A 14,885-nucleotide genomic window follows, 5' to 3' on the forward strand; every position below is an offset into this window, starting at 1 on the left:
CTATGCTTTAGGCAAGTTATTCAAATAATTACGTCTTTATTTCCTTATCTTTAAACTAGGAGATGGGTGTAGCATCTATATAATAATTAAGTTATATAAGTGTTAAAACAGTTACTATACATAAATATAAGTCACCCATCCTGTATGTGGACTCCAAGCTATCCTGGGCTCTATCGAATGCAGGATAACAGCTCTTGTATTTTCCTGAGGAAGGACTTCCTACAGCAGTGTCACTGAATCATGCCATAATAATAATAAACACATTGAAGCAAGCTATTTCTACAACTTCATAGCTGACTCGTGTTTGTAAGTTGTCACCGCTGTGTGTGTGTGTGTGTGAAGGCATTTATACACATCTATGCTTCCTCAAGGACTCTGTTGAGGTTTGTATAGTAGATGGCCTTCAAATGCTTTTCTGTTGAAAGCTTGGTTCCACCAAAGCAGCACTCAGAGTTGAGGAAGTGACCTTACCAATGGGTCACTGGTAGACTCATAACTTAATGGCTACTGGAAGATAGTAGGAACTGAGGAGGTGGGGGGCTTAGTTAAAGGAAATAAGTCATTGGGGGTGTGCCCTCGAAGGGCACCCTGGGAGCCTTATTTCTTTTTCTCTTTCTTTGCTGATTGGTCACCATACCTGGAGCAGCTTTGCTGCAACCACAGCTCCTACCTTGATAGTCTGCCCCACCTCAGGCCCAGGAATAACGGCTATAAACCTAAATCCCTGAAACTGCTAAAGCCGAACAGCCCTTTCTCATTGGTGGTCTGGGATTTTTGTTTTGTTTTTTATTTCTTTCTTTTTCTTTTCTTTTCTTTTTTTTTTTTTTTTTTTTTTGTCACAGCTTCCTCTTTTACATGTTGAAGGATTAGTATTTGCACTCACAAAACAGAACCTGGAGTGGTCAATCACTCTGCCCTTAATCCTGCTTCAGAGCAAATAAAATCAGCTCTCAATTTGTCTGCTCTAATTTAAAGAAAAAGGACAAAAACAAATTTAAGGGGAACTAAATACCTCAAGTCGGCTAGGAAGAACACGCACAGGCCCGAGGCCCTGGGCTAGCCCAGGAGCTAGCACACTCACTCATGCTAGCTCATAAACCATATCTGGGCTGTGGGCAAGGAGGAGGGAGGCTCCCTGGTCATAACTCGCCAGGCCGAACAACTTAATATCAGACTTGTGTTTTGGTTACAAATCAAAAACTGTGACGCTTCACTGGGGTCCCTTCAAACGCCAGTGAGTCGGTGGGCCCAGGAGCTCTGAGCCTGTGCGCTCTGTAAAAAGCTAGACATTTTTATGGCCCTGGGGGATAATAAATGTTAAAACACCAAAGGTGGCAATATAACAAATATGCAAACTATCCTGAAGGGTATTAAATCTCGGAGCCGGGCAGCTTGCATTTAGATTGTCTCCCAGTCTTGACAAGTATAACGAATAGTCCGCTCCGCTCTGCACAGGGGCATCAGAGAGGAAGTGCTGAGCATAGCAGGTATGAAGTGTCACTCTTTCTGATTCTCTTGTTTCCTGCTGAAACTCAACCTGCCTCCTTCTGTAGTCTCCAAGTGAGCAATTCCTACTGTGTGAAAACAATGGGAACATTTGTAAACAGGGGGTCTTCCAGGGCCAGCCCCAGGGCCTTGATCTGCAGGGCCATAGCCACCTCAGAACATCTCTCCTTCCTGATAGTTCTGGACAGACCAAACACTGCTATTCTGTGACCATGTCCCTTTGGGCTCCCTTGACCATAGAGACTGCAGGTTTCCATTAATCGGAAGGAGTAACGGCAGCAATCCTACCAGCGTGAGAGCTGTTACTGCAATGGCGGCAGTTTCCTGTCACCTCCTTTAGTCCCCACCATGTCTACCTGCTGTAGGTGCCACGTGTGTCAGGAAAAAGTCACAAAGATGCCTTAGGGCACACCCAGGAGGACACTGGGGAGCATGCTTGGGAAAGGTTAGAGGTCAAGCAGACAAATGGGTCCTACGAAGACTGGTAGAGACTGATCTGATGCCTGGGGAAGGACAGTGGGCGGAGGCAGGGATGCTCCCATGGAAGCCGTGAAAAAGGTCACTTTCTCTTCCAGCTTCATTTCCTTTTTCATGATTCTCCCACTATTCACTCAAAAAAACCACAGTCAAGGCAAACCTCTCAGGGTGTTCTTAGAGTTCCGGCCCCTGATGCCTCTCTATGTTATTGGTTTTCCGCTGACTTTTCTGAGTAGCTGAGCCCCGCAACTTAGGTCTTCCTGCCGTTCCAATATGTGGTACCAATTCAGAAGTCTTTCGCTCCCCAGCCTCTCAGAGTGGGAAATGAGCACAAGTCACACATGTTATTTAAAGGTAAAACTGAAAATGGATCTGAGTCGCAGAGGTAGAGGCAGGGATACGAGTGCACTGTCCTGGCCAGGACGGCCCGCACACGCCGGAGCTCCTGCACGGACATGGTGGCAACCCCGTGCATCTCTGTGGTCTCCTCAGCTGCTGCTGAAGAAGAACGGTGTGTGCTTGTGTGGCGGGTGACCTGTTGCACACTCGAGCCTCCTGATTCTGATGTCCACACTGTGAGCTCGCTGCCTGAGTAAGAAGGGACAGCCCGAGACCGTGTCCTGCACGTCTCGCCGGAAACTCAGGGTCAGTTTGGACGCTACTTCCCTGGTGTTACTTTACACTGGGCCCTACAGAGCTTTACACTCAGTAAAGACAAATATAAATCAGGTTTTCCCCATAGTTTACCCAGAAACCAACTCTCCAGGAGAAATCCAAAGACTGTCTCTCACAAGCTTCTGGTTGACAAAATCTCTGGGTATTCAATACTTTGTTGTTGTTTATAAGAAAGTAAATCTTTCTGATGCAAGAGTTCACATTCTTACCCACTCACACTCCGACACACTCACATGAATAATTACTAACCAGTATAATGACACCAGGAAAACTAGATGTATTTCATGCTTAGAGTCCCATCTACTAGATAATAGGTACAGTGAGTGCTAATCAGATTCCTATTTTTATTACAAAATACCTGGGATAGTTAACTTATAAAGATATATAGATATATATATATATAGATAGATAGATATATTTTTTTTTAAATCCATGGTGTTGGACATTCAAGCCCATCACTGAATGGCTCTATAGCCTTGGACTTCAGTCTGGGTGAGGCAGAAAGTGATGGTAGGTAGCATGGGATAGACCAAAACTGCTTAAGTCACAAAACAGGAAGCAAAAATAAAAATAAAATTAAGTTAGCCGGCATGCCTCCTTTGGTTACATACATCAGTGACCTTAGAGATCTTAGAGGTCCCCCACCTGCCATGGAGCCTTCGGAGAACGTTTAACATGCAAACTACAGCAAGAAAAGTGCATAGAGGAGACATGCATAGAGGAGACATGCAAGGTGGGGTATCCTGGAAAAGGTCCCTTGTGCTAGGGGTTTAGGAAATCATTTATCAAGCACCCAGATGCAGCCCCTGCCCTCACAGGGTTCGGTATGTAGAGAAAATGATAACACATCATTGGAAGAATTAAAGAAAACTGACAGTCAGCTAAGTAGAGACCATCACAATCTCCCAGGACTCCTGCTGGAAAGAAACAGGCATATTGAATTCCCAGACTAAGCCAAGTGAATCAGGACTTGCTCGGCCACATTCAGCGCCATAACACAAATGCTAGCATTATCAATGGGGTGGGTGCAAGAAAAGCCTTTGAAAAAAAACTAAGAAGACTTTGCACTATCGTTACAAACAGCCAGAGACCCAAGGCTAAGCTTTCTGAGAGTTTCCCTACTTAACCCTCAAGAAGCCCGGTTGCCTTTGAGTTTCTCAGCACTCTCATTCCCCCACACCAATCTCCTGTGTTCTGATTATCATCTCTACCAGACAAGTCAGGAAAATGAGGCAAAGAGCAGTTAAGCCACTTGCCAAGATGGTACAGTTAGGAAAAGGAAGTCTTTATCACTCAACTGCTTGGTGCTATGGTGCTATGGTTTGGATATCAATTGTACCCTCAACAAGGTTCGTGTGTGGAAGGCTTGGTCCCCTGCTAGTGAGAGGTGATTGGACCTCATGGCCTAACGTCATTCATGTGGTAACCTATGGATGAGTTCATAGCCGAATGGTCTACTGGGAGGAGGCTGGGGATGGGGAGTCTGACTTGAAGGACATAGTCTGTCTCTGGTCCTTTTGGTATCTGTGCCTCTTGCCTATTACAAAGTGAGCCACCTTGCTGTTCCCTGTGCTCCTTACTGTGACTCTGCCTCAGCACTCATGAGCCCAGAAAGGATAGATCCAAGTGACCACGGAGTGAGACCTCTGACACCACGAGCCAAAGACTATTTCATGCTAGCAATAGAGACTATTTTGTCGTAGCAATAGGAAGCATCTCATCGTCATAGCAGTAGAAAGGCTGGCACCTGAAGAGTTAGAATTCTAGAGAGCAGTACTCCTCTCTCTGCTGTTCTGCCCACTTTCCACCTCTGTCTGCCTGAATAAACTGCATCTGGAAGGGCCCAGACATAAAGATAGAACAGCCACTTAAGGGAAACATAATTCTAATGGGAGAGGCCAAATGGTGAGTGCTTAAAGTGCAGAAGAAATCACAGGCCTTATGATGGATGCGGCCCCAACGAGCAGACGCTTTGAATGCTAGTTCAGCCCTCTGACCCACCTAAACGCCATCCTGTGGCCTGTGCTCAGTGAGCTCACTACTGCCTCAGCCACTCACAACATGAAGATGCCTAAGAGGGGGAACTGGCCACACCGCCTCTACTACATTATCACCCCCTCCAGGCCACAGACAACCAGCCTCCAGCCTCTGATGGCCAGCCGTTGCCTAGCTGTCTCCTCAAACAGCAACCTGGGGTCCAAGGCCAGCTTGCTGCCTGCCTTCCTGTCATCAAGTTGGCCACTGATCTATTAACCTGATTAATGGCTCATGTGGCTAATCCGTGTCTGGCAGAGAAGATACCATAATGAAGTGAAACTTGCTTTGGGACAGAAGAAATGGAGGCAAGCTTTGGATCAGCTGGGTTTTTTGTTGTTTGTTTGTTTGGTTGTTTTGTTTTGTTTTGTTTAGCTCTTAACCTTAGCCGTGCCATTTGAATGACGGGATAAACCCTCACCACCTCTATCCGGGTATCTGAAGACGTCACATCTTCCATTCCTTTTTTAAGATAGCATCTCTCTATGCAGCACTAGCTGACCTGGAATTTACTATGTAGAACACGCTGGCCTTGAACTCACAGAGGCCCACCTTCCTCTGCTTCTCAAGTGCTTGTGCCACCACACGTGGCACCTTCCTGTCATATGTTGTACACGACAGGCTTAACACTTGTTCCGTCTCCAGTAGGACATTTGCTTTTGAGTGTGTATATGAACCATCTGCTTCTGATGATGACGATTCTACGGGTCTGCCGGGGAGCCTGAGATTCTGCCATTTGGACAAGCTCCCTGCTGCTTCATCCTGAGACCACACTTTGAAGAGCCAGGCTCCCAAAACTACTCAGCTCTTTGCAACCTGGCTTTTGTGTATAGTTTGAACACCTTCTACTCCTTTCGGCTGTCAAACATCAACCTGTCAGGGAGCCTCTCATCCAGGAAGTCTTCCTGGGCTGCTCAGATCAGTCAGGCTTAGCCCGCAAACTCCCACAACCCTTTGTGAGTCTCTCTGTCACACAGAAACAAGTGGCTATACTACAGCATCTTCTCTGGCCAACCCTTGGGACTCCACTAATCTTGCATTGTGGTCAAGCAGTGTTAGGCAGGTATTAGATGTCTTAAATTAGCTGTATAGATAAGGCGCTGTGCAATCAGCTTCCTTACTCATTAAACCAGCCCATCGGAGGGCAATGCCAGTGTCCTTGGGGATGAGAAACAAGTAGAAAGACACCGAACTGGATTCAAGTCCTTGCCTTGGCTCTCTGAGCCTGTTGTAATGAATTTATATGCATCCATACATCCCCTGACTGTGGGATCAAGTAACACAGCTAGCCCAGCTGCTGGCACACAGTAGGGAATGGATAAAGGATCATTCCAGGCCACTGCCTGGCTCATGAGGCCCTGCCAAGCTGTAAGGAGAACCAGAGCCTAGCTGGAAGAGGCCTTTGATCTGACAGAGTGGAGCAGTTTATGACTCATGAAACCCTCCTGGGAAGCCTATGGCACATCCTCCTCTGCTCACAGACAAGAGCCTGGCACAATGGGAACACAAGTGGATGTGGATGGCATTTGGCCTACTCTTTTCTGCCTCCTTTTTTTTTTTTTTTTTTTTTTTTTTTGTGCTTTTGGGTCTCTCTGTGTAGCCTTGGCTGTCCTGGACTCACATTGTAGGTGAGGCTGGTATAGAACTCACAGCGATTTGCCTGCCTCTGCCTCCTGAGCACTGGGATTAAAGGCGTGATCACCACGCTCAGCTCTATCTCTCTTTTAGACAGGTCTGTTCAGCTGTCCCTTTTCCCAGCCTCTCTTCATCTGGCTATAAAGAGCCTTTTCTTCCTCCTGTCTTCCATCCCCACATCACTATTGCCTGTGCCAAAGTTCATCTTCATCCAGATGATGGGGGTGTGCTAGAAAGAGCTAGGGTGTCAGGCATGCAGACATCCAGTGCTCTCTGCCCCTAGGATCTGTGTGCCCTTGACTTTTCCAAGCCTTGGTGTTCGTTACCTATTGCTAAGTAATAAACAACTCCAAAATTAGCAGCACTTTTTCAAACAAGCACTCACTGTCTCACAGAGTTCCTGTGGTCCAAGGCCCAGCAGAGCTGGGCCAGGAGGGGCCAGCCCAGGGTCACTTGTGAGGTTCCAGCTTTCTGTATGTTTGACTGTGGCTGAAAGACCTGCTTTCCCAGTGGCTCTTAGCAGGAGACCTGGGGTCCTGGCAACAGGAGTCTCCCAATTATGGCAGCTGGCTTTCCCAAGAGGAAGTGGCTCACTGGAAAGCGAGGATGATTCATGAGAAGCATAGCCATCACCATCCCTTCTGCCCTGCTTTATTGATCACACAGACCAGCTCCGGGACACTGCGGAAGGGGTTGTGCTTTGGAGTAAATATCAGGTGGCAGGGTCCGTGGGGCCTTCTTGGAGGCTCCCTTCCTGCTATGTGCTGCCCCGGGCTCCAAAGTCATAGGTTGAAGATATAGCCCCTAGTATATCCAAATGCAACCACACATGGAGATAAGGCCTTTAATGGGGGGGGGGGGGTAGATAAAGTCATTGGGGTGGTCCTTAATGCAATGTGGTTATCATTCTCCTAAGAACACAAGGATGGCTCTGTAGGGAAAAGAGCTTAAGAGGGAGATTTTAGAAGAAACTAGCTCTGCCAATACCTTGATCTTGGACATTTAGCCTCCAGGATTGGGAGAAAATGTATTTCTACAGAGGCCCCAGGGTTTTGATGTTTCATTATGGCAGGCAGAGCAGGGTAATTCATTGTCAGATCTCGGCTGCTTTGTCTACTGTATGGAGACCATCAGGCTAACCACCCACCATGCTGTAACCCTGATGTATACAGCAGGGACCCTGCACAGAGCTCAGTCAAGAGGTCTCCATGAATAATCATAGCCCATCCCACCCTTTCCTCCTCAGCTATGAATGGGGCGGGGTCCCATGACCTCAGAGGTCTCAGCCCTGAGTATGTCTCATCTTACCCCAATAGGATAATTCTTGCCCCGGGGCTTTGGAAGACAAGAAGCAGGTGATAGGTAGCGGAAGACAATTTTATCTCTAGAGTATGCCAGGGGCCTTCAGTCAGATCATGAGGTGAGAAGTCCATTTTGTTTTGTTTTGTTTTGTTTTGTTTTGTTTTGTTTTGTTTATTCTGGGGCAGAACAGGAAGACCTCACATCACAAGAGCTCCTTCCTTCTCTGAGGCCAGTACGGTTGAGGCCACTCTTCCAAGATGACGTTTAGACATGACTGGTAACTTCTATAACCTAAAGAGGGACCAGACGTGACCTTGGTTATGTTAGGTCTCAAACCTGGTACAAATGGCTAACTTGGGCATTTATTTAACATATCAGAGGAAGTGGACACTGGCTACCAGGTCCTCTCAGCCCCTGTTCTCTCAGAAATAGTTACAGAGTCCTGCCTCCTCTCTGCTCTTCTCGCCCTGCCTCCTCAGCCCCTGAGCTTCGCGCCCCTTCCCAGCCTTCTGCTGTCTGTATAGCTCAGCCATCTTAGCCATGTTCTCTCCCTCTTCTCTTCTCTTTGTTCAGCTCCCTCTTCTGGTCCCCTCTCTTGTCCCTCTCTCTTTTCTCCCTCTCCTCCTCCCCCTCTCCTCTCCTGGCCTGGTCTGTTCTGCTGCCCATGTTCTGTCTGGACTCTTCCAGACGCCTCCGGCTTTTGTCTCCCTCCTAGCTACAATAAAAAAAAATCCCTCTCCTCACCCATACCTAGGGAGTGGTCATGCCCTCACATTATCATTCAGATTCCAGACTTGCCTACTTTGGAGCCTGACCTCTGACCCCACCGCCATTGAAAGCAGGAGTAGCTTAGACTGATTTGTGTTTGGAAGAATCGTTCTGGCAAAGATCAGAAGTGTTTGGAAATTGAAAAGCCAGATTGGTGCCGCCCAAAGTATGGTCCCAGGCCGGGAGCCTCGGGTTCACCAGGAAGCTTGCCAGAAATGCAGCCCACAACCCATGGCCAGAAGCACCACTTTGGGACTACTGGGTGAGAGTGCTGAGATCAGCTTTGCTAAGCCAGGCCAGTGATGTGACATTCCCTCAAGTGACTGAGGTCACATGACCAAGCTGAACTCTTGTTTATATACTCTGGACGCTTAAGCTGGAGCAAGGCTATTATTGGGATACTAGCCCTTACATTCTGTTTAAAAGCCTTTATGTTAACCACATATGATTAAAATCACATGTCTACAGTCTACAGACAAAGATTTCCATTTCTCGGGTATGGAAATGAGGTTCAAAGAAGTGAAAGAAGGTAACAAATCCTCTCAGGGATTGAAAGAGATGGTGCTAACAACTTGCCACAGAGGACTAGTTTAATAGGTTTGTATTGGAACTATCTGAGGAAAACCAGCATGTATGGCCAGCCTTCGTATCTAAAGTGGGGCAGAACTGTTCAGATTCAGAAATGGAGAGTCCAGTCTCCAGTCTCTACCCCTCCTCAGCCCACCTCTGGGAATATGCTACCTTGTATCAGCCTAGGGGAAACCAGGAACCTGGGGTCTGTGGCTCTGTGCACAGCTTGCTGGTCTCCCAGATGGGCAGGGCTGGAGCAGTCTGGCCCATCTGCTCCTTGTTGGCGCTGGGCAGCCGATCTGTTCCTGGTTTGCCTCCAGTCCAGAGCAAGGAAGACGTGTCCTGGTTTTATTGGGACAGACTGCTAAGGTCAGAAGGAAAAGAATCCCATGGGACGGCCTTGGGATCTTCTAGAACACTCATCCAGATGGTCTGAGGTCTGTTCTCCCACAGTCTCACTTAACGGCCTTGAGGAACTCTGGGTGCCCAGAGTTCTCCTCAAGACAGTGTGTTCCCACCCTACCGGATGTTCGTGAGCACACTACAGTGTACAAAATGCTTCCTCCCTCGGCTGCTTCCTTTAGGCCATGCCTGCCTGTGAGGAGGGGCTTGTAGGTAGCTCTTCCTGGGCACATAAAGCACCAGCATCTGGGGCTGACAGAAACAGAGCAATTAATAGAGTCACCAGCTAGAACTTCTTGGGTCAGCTTGTCTTTCTTTTGTAATTGCCAACTCTGCCATTTATGGATTTGGAAATAGAAAACCTTGCCAATTTGCTTTTTTAAAAAAAAGTAGATCTGAACTCATAAAATCTCTTCTTGCATTTTAAAGGGAGGAAAATCAAGTTTTTAATGATTAGTTTAAGTCGATTTATTGAAGTATAAAGATGGAAACTTTGTCCAGTCCAATTTCTTTTCTAACTCCAGGGACATTGGACAGCCTGATCTGCTAAGGCAAGGTGGTACCTAAGGAACCAGCAATGGCCTTGCTCTAGCATCTCTTGTGTCATCTCCCATCAGGTGTCACCTCACTCAGTGCCCATCTGCCAGATAAGGCAACTGAAGCAAAGAGGGTGTGGTCACTTTCTGGAGACCACTCGTCTCAAGAGGGATGCGGCTGAGATTTGAAAATCACCGTCAGTATTGGGGTGTGACACCAGAGGGTCTGTTTCAGCTGACTCTGGTTTGGATCTCTTCTGTGCCAAGGCCTGTGCAGGGGGACAGGAAGGAGGATGAGGTTCATCTCCGATCTCCAGCACCTTCTCTCTCTTACTCCCTCCTACCAGATGGTCTTGTTTCTCTTCCCTGAGAAAAACCAATGCGTCTGAAGAAAACTTGCAGACACGGGCTTCCTCCAGACCATCCTGTTTCCTGCCTGTGAGTCACATTTCCCTCCTGTCACTAGAAACCAATCACCTGTCCTGCAGTCACCTGCTGTACCTTTCCTGTGGTGGCTTCTACCAACCCTTTCAAAGGACATGGAAGGTACAATTGTCTCCTGGCTACTCAAGAACTTCCCTTCAGTATGTCAGAGAGAGAGTCGACTCAGCAACTCCCAAGCTCCTGGGCCTCCCACCTGGCTTCAGGGACAGTCCCCTCTCCTCAGCTAAGGGCAGCTCTGCCCTTCTAGTCAGACAAGCCATGGATTAGTCCTTGGCTTCTCTCTTTCGCTCATATTCCTCACACAATGCATCACCTCTTAGACTTAGCCGAAGCAGGTGCAAATCACAGGTCTCTCAGGGTGAAAAGAACCCGGTTGGAGAGAAGGCTTAGCAGTTAAAAGTACTTCCTGTTCCTGCAAAGGATCTGAGTTCTAGTCCCAGCACCCACGTGGCTGCTCACAGCTGTCCATAACTCCAGTTTCAGGAGATCTGATGTCCTCACGTGTCCTCCATAGGCACCAAACATACACACAAATATCCAGGCAAAACACTTATACACATAAAATAAATGAAAAAAAATATCAATGCAATAATAATGGTAGTGAAAATAGAGGTGGGAAAAAGCCATCACTAGGTTAGGGAATACGTTCAGGAAACTGGTTGAAAGTCTTTGATGCTAAGTTATCAGTGTGTCAGCCTATACCCAGTACTGTTCTTCTGTGCTCCAAAGCAAAGGTATTCCCTAAATCTGATCCTCTGCCAAGCTAACAATTTAAACTAAGGAAGCCTCTTCTAAAATCCCTTCTGGGTAAGGACATACATCAACCATTCCATCACTTCCCAGAGAGGAAATTTGCAATGATAGTGAAACAGTGTGACAGGGTAGGTGGCAGGGTAGCCTCTCTCTCTCTCTCTCTCTCTCTCTCTCTCTCTCTCTCTCTCTCTCTGTCTCTCCCTCTGTCTCTTTGTCTCTCTGTCTCTCTCTCTGTCTCTCTGTCTCTCTCTCTCTCTGTCTCTCTCTGTCTCTGTCTCTGTCTCTCCCTCTGTCTCTCTGTCTCTGTCTCTCTGTCTCTGTCTCTGTCTCTCTCTCTGTCTCTCTCTCTTTCTCTCTCTCTCTCTCTCTCTCTCTCTCTCTCTCTCTCTCTCTCTCTCTCTCTCTCTCTCTCTCTCTCCCCCCACCCCCCCCACACTCCCCCTACCCCCGTCACTGCAGCAGCACAACCCAGCAACACTTTAACTATCAACTGCTGTGCAACAAATGTCTCCAAACTTAAACAGCCTAAGATAACAGACACCTACACACACACAAACACAGCCAACTGAAACCATAGGAGTGGTTTAGCTGAGCGCATCTCACCTCATCTGAAGGTTAGTTTGGCACTGGAAAATCCACTTCCACAGTAGCTCACTCACACAACTGCTGACAGGAACTCTGGATATAGAACTAGCTTTGTAGGTATCTTGAGTGATGACAGAGCAAACGGTTCAAGGGTGAGGTGGGGGACAGGAGAAGCCAAGAAACCTCTCAGACCTTGCCTCAGAAGTCCTACAGGGTAGGGGAACAAATCTTTCCTATCAGAGAGAGGGCTGGCAAGAATTCTGTGGATCTGTTTTAAAACTGGCACCAGAGCTGCTCCCAGAAGTGCCTTCTGAAACACTGTGAAAATAAGAGCGCCAGGGTTATGCTGGACGGTGCAGCAATGGCTGTGAGCGCTGGTGGATGTCACAGCATGTGTACTCAAGCTGAGAGGAGATTTCCAAGTCACCCTATCCAGCCCTTTCATTTTAACTAAGGGAAAACAGGGTGGTGTTGAAGAGTACTGACTCTCCACTCTCCTGGCAGTCAGGTCCTGCCAGGCATCTGGCTTCCTGATACTCTGCAAAGGCCATTTCTCATGGGGTTACTGCAGTTTGTACCTGAGATGCTCTCAAGGACTCTGAGGCTAAGGGCTTAGTTGCCCACCTGTGGTGCTATTGGGAAGCAAGGGGACCTTGGAGAGGTGGGCCTAATAAACCGGAAGTCAGTCATCATGAGTGTGTCCCTGAGGACTATACTAGGACACCTGCCTCTTCCTTTCTCTTCTCTCCCCAACTTCCAGGATACGAACAATTCATGTCATCATCACCACAGTGGGTGGCCTCGCTGCAGGCTCCAAGTGACTGTAATGGCTAATCTTGACTGCCGGTATGATGGGCTTGAGAATCACCATGGAAACAAAGCTCCTGTCTGAGATGGGTTATCCAGATGAAGCTAATAGGAATAGGAATAAGCATCATGGGTGGGACCATTCCATGGGCTGGGGTCCCAGACCGAGTAAAGGAGACCATGAGCATTCATCCTTCTCTGGCTCCTGGTTACGGATGTGATGTAATCAGTTGCCCCGTGCTCCTGACTCCGTGATTTCTTTGCCATGGCGGACTATATAGACTCTCAAAGTGTGAGCGAGAATAAGCGTTGCCCTTTTCGCTATGGTACTTTCATCGGGTGTTTTGTCACAGTCCAGAGAAAAGTAATCAGCACAATGACGGAGCCAACCAACCAGGACAGAAACCTACGGAACCATGAACGGAGCAACCCGTCCTCCTCTTGGCTTGTCTGTCGGGGGAGGGGGAGTCTGTCACAGCAAGGAAATATAATGCAGAGGCTTTCCCAAGACTGGGTCATGGCGTCCCAAGAAGAAATTACCGACTGGTGCTTCACAAACATCAGCGTGGCCGTTGATGACTACAGCTGCCGGGTGTCTTCTGCAGCACGTTATCCCCAGGGCAGAGCCGGACAGTGACTTTCTCGAGATTGACAGCACTCTCACTGTTAGGTCTCAAGCCCAGGACAGATGCCTGAGGCACCTATTAACATATCAAAGCAGACGCCTGAAGCCCTGTCCTCCCTGCATCCCTGGGTCTCTACCTGTTTCCAGGATATGGCTAGCACATCTCACCTTCCCCTACCCTAAATTTCCCCAGACCAGGGGCCAGGCTTCCCACCTCCAGCTCCTCTGGTCCCTAGCTATGTAGGGGCCATTTTGGCTATGCCAGTCTCTTACCTCACTCCCAGCCCCCACATCCTCACATGACTGGGCTCAGTCTGTCCATGTTCACTCTGGACTCTCCCAGATTTATTTCCCTGCCTCTGACTACGCTCTCCCCTTAGCTACAATAAACCTTCCCGTCCACCATAGCTAGGAACAACCATCCTTCCCTTTCATTTCTCTGCTTCACTCACTGACTAGTTATGCAAACCCCAAATGGTGAATGCTTGGAAAACCTTTGAGGTGCCATTCAAATAATTATCCCATGCGCTTGCTTCAAAAAGCCGAGAATGCATCATAATATACGGGAAAGGTCAGAGAGTGTAGATCGATTACAGTGCTTGCTAGGAATGTGATTTAATCTCCAGCATAATCCCAGGACACCAGTGCAATACCCACCAGCCTTCCCAGATAAAGACAGTGAAAGCCGCAAGCAGCGGAGCCAGGCTCGACCTGACATTCAGGCTCCATTGTCTACAGTGTTTCCTGCCCTCGCTGTATCCAGTTGGTAGCTTACCTTGTGACACTGGTAGAAATGCTGAGACAAGCCGGAAGGCAATCCACCAACAGCCATGCGCTTGGCTTTCCATCCATTGAGCAGTCAGCTTTCATTTACCAGTCTTGGATGGGAGGCCTGTGCTCTGTTCCTAGCATGAGGGTGAGGACACAGCCCTGAGTGAGAAGAGCCATGCTGTGCCTTCTTACTTGTGCCTCCTCTGAAGAGCACCAAGCTGCTCTCTGCTCCCTACTTCCTGCCGTGTCTGTGGCCCCTCTCTCGCCTAAAAGGTGCCCTACAACAGCTCTATGTGATAACCTCAGATCTCCCACTGGATAGCTGTGTATCCAAGTGCTCCAAGGCCTGTCCTCTCTCCCTTACCTCTCAACAATACACAGGCTGAGGGCGGAGCCTCACCACTGTTTGCCTTGGACCTGCAGCACCCAGTATAGTAGTGGCTTGTGGCAAAGCTGGCTGGTCTCATGAATGAAGTATGGTTTTGTAAAGAGTCTTGTGATTCGATACAGTTTCTCGAGAACATATGGTCTGCGGGGCAGAGGGATCCTTTCCCACCACTTCTGCTGTAAACGGCTCCATTAAGAGTTTGGCTTCCTGGAACTTTGCCTACACTTCCCTTATAATTGCAACCCTATTGTTTCCTATTTGTTTGACACCTCATAATCCCCTTCCTTCTTCCTTGACTAATAATTACAGGCTGTTACCCCTCAATCCCTGTTGTCAGATGGGTCAGGCCTGGATTGGCTTCCTCTCAGCAGATAGGACCCAGGAGGGAAAAAAAAACACGTTTTCTGTTTGAGGCAGTTTCCTCACATTACAGACTAGGCTTGATCCTGGGCTGTGGGATCTGCCACGCATTTGCTCCATGAGCCTTTTCCTTAACTTCCCAAAACTGTAGATTCTTTGTCTGTAAAATAAAACCAAGCACATCTTCTGTAGGATGTTGTGGATTCAGGAAGCTGGAAGTGAAGGACTGGACAACAGCAGGTGCTCA

General features: G+C 48.1%; 1 long non-coding RNA gene across 1 annotated transcript in view; it reads right to left on the reverse strand.

The window, feature by feature from the left end:
- LOC311600778 overlaps positions 1-14,317 on the reverse strand; it is a 31,434-nt gene extending 17,117 nt beyond the window's left edge. The window contains exon 1 of the long non-coding RNA XR_014780357.1: positions 13,895-14,317. This is a non-coding gene — a long non-coding RNA (uncharacterized lncRNA). The remainder of the gene's footprint in view (positions 1-13,894) is intronic.
- Positions 14,318-14,885: the final 568 nt, after the last annotated feature.

The sequence above is a fragment of the Acomys minous genome (genome assembly GCF_964271855.1).
Source record: "Acomys minous genome assembly, chromosome: 6".
Taxonomy (NCBI): Eukaryota; Metazoa; Chordata; class Mammalia; order Rodentia; family Muridae; genus Acomys; species Acomys minous.